Source organism: Palaemon carinicauda, chromosome 44, assembly GCF_036898095.1.
Source record: "Palaemon carinicauda isolate YSFRI2023 chromosome 44, ASM3689809v2, whole genome shotgun sequence".
In the NCBI taxonomy this organism is placed as follows: domain Eukaryota; kingdom Metazoa; phylum Arthropoda; class Malacostraca; order Decapoda; family Palaemonidae; genus Palaemon; species Palaemon carinicauda.
The window spans coordinates 38,604,888-38,607,387 of record NC_090768.1 but is presented as its reverse complement, the minus strand read 5'-3'; positions in this window follow the sequence as shown (position 1 = coordinate 38,607,387).

The following is a 2,500-nucleotide window of genomic DNA, read 5'->3' as shown; positions in this document are numbered from 1 at the left end:
ATCCTCGGACAGCTGGTAGCGGTCAGGTTCCAATTTCTTTATGGGCTCTCGTGACATGGTTGGTTTCGACCTGGCCTTTCATTAGAAGGGGCTAGCGTTCGATCCCAAGTATGAGGTAGAAATTTATTTATATATATATATATATATATATATATATATATATACATACTGTATGCTTTACTGCCACAAGGATCACATGACCTAGCATACGCAAAAAGCCAGTAGGAAATAATAAACAGCTTTAGTACCAATCGCTTTCATGTATTAAAATATGCACGAAAGCGCTTGGTACTAAAGCTTTTTATTATTTCCTACTGGCTTTTGCGTCTACATACTGTATATATATATATATATATATATATATATATATATATATATATATATATATATATATATATATATATATATATATTATATATATATATATATATGTTTATATATATACTATATATATGTGTATAAATGTATATATATAAATATATATATAAATATATATATATATATATATATATATATATATATGTATATACATACATACATACATACATACATACTGTATTTATAGCCAGACAATTGATTTTTATGAAATGGATGGTAATCACAGCCAAATTAGTTATACTCTAAAAAGGGCTTCGGCTCGAATCTTTATCAGGATTCTCAATTATAATTCTCATTTGGTTATAAGATAATCCCATGGTACAATTAATTCGATATTAATTAAATGCTGCAATAGCCTACGACGAGATGGAATTAAGCTGAAACTGTGTATGCCTCGACTTCCATTCTAGTTGATAAAGAAGGGGCGTTGAATGTAAGTGGCTGTAAACAATTAAGTGTTATAATTAAGAGTTGGAATTTATTAATATTATAATTTAATTCAATAGTGTCCCAAGCCATCTCACAAAACTGCCACTAAATAGAATGTGCTAGCTCAGTGAAAAGTTACATCAGTCGTAAAAGTAAACTCAGTAATTGCCGTATGAACATGAAATTCAAAGACATAAGTCGCTTCATTATTATTATTATTATTATTATTATTATTATTATTATTATTATTATTATTGTTGTTGTTGTTGTTGTTGTTGTTGTTGTTATTATTATTGTTATCATTATTATTATTATTATTATTATTATTATTATTATTATTATTACTTCTAAGCTACAACCCTAGTTGGAAAAACAGGATGCTATAAGCCCAGGGGCTCCAACAGGGAAAATAGCCCAGTGAGGAAACGAAACAAGGAAAAATAAAATAAACGTCACACTTAGTCCATTAGCGCCATCTACGTCCATCCATGTAGTTAAAACATTTTATGAAAAGACGCATTTCACATGTATCAGTATTATTGTGATTTTTTTATATGTATCTTATGTATCATTAATTGCATCATGTGCTTTAAAGCATTATTTCAAATGTTGCTTATCAGTATACTATTTCCTGTAATATCAGTAATGTGATATGGCAATATTGTTTCAGTATTGGCAACACTTAATCTATTGTTGCCATGATGCTCAGTCTGTTTATCTTCGTATCTCTTCCTGTTATGTTCTGTTGTATTCCACTTATTATTATTATTACTATTATTATTATTGTTGTTGTTGTTGTTGTTGTTGTTGTTGTTGTTATCAATATTATTATTATTATTATTATCAATATTATTATTATTATTATCAATATTATTATCATTATTATTATCATTATTATTATTATTATAATTATTATTATTATTACTATTAATATTATTATTATTATTATTATTATTATTATTATTACGTTATTATTATTATTTCATCGTTGGAAAAGCAGGATGCCATAGAATTTTAATTAGCTATTTTTGTTTTCTTTTTTTATAGAATTTTCATTATCTTCGTTTCTAGGCTGAACACGCTACATCATAAGATTATATTGTTGTAATCTAGTTGCCTTACAAATATCCCCTTTTCTGTAAAGATCAAAAAGAATATATCATTCGGGGAGAGAGAGAGAGAGAGAGAGAGAGAGAGAGAGAGAGAGAGAGAGAGAGGAGGAAGGAGGAGGAGGAGGAGGAGGAGGAGGAGGAGGGCTGAGATACGTAGAGCAAGGGCGCGCACTGAATTTCATTAGGACTGTAATGAGTTTTATAATTAAATACGTTTATGTAGTGTAAACTATTATTTTGATAATGTGTTTTTATTATCCCGTTTAATTCCAAATCTTTAATTTTCCTCGACCAAAATCCTTTAACAAATTCTAATATAACGCAATGAATATTAATACTTGTCAGTATTGAAGTATGATATGCATATTTTATTGTATTTTATTAATTACATATTATACTTCGTAATACTGTTTAAATAAAAAAAAGCCGTAAAGATATTACAAATTATTAAAATGTTGAAAATAGCGAAAAATTAATGCTAACACAAGGTACTGAAAGTCTCCAAATTTGTTAAAAGCATTTCTCTTAAATTCTCACTATGGTCAATTTCTTTTTGCACCGACTCGCAGGGGTGCCCTTTT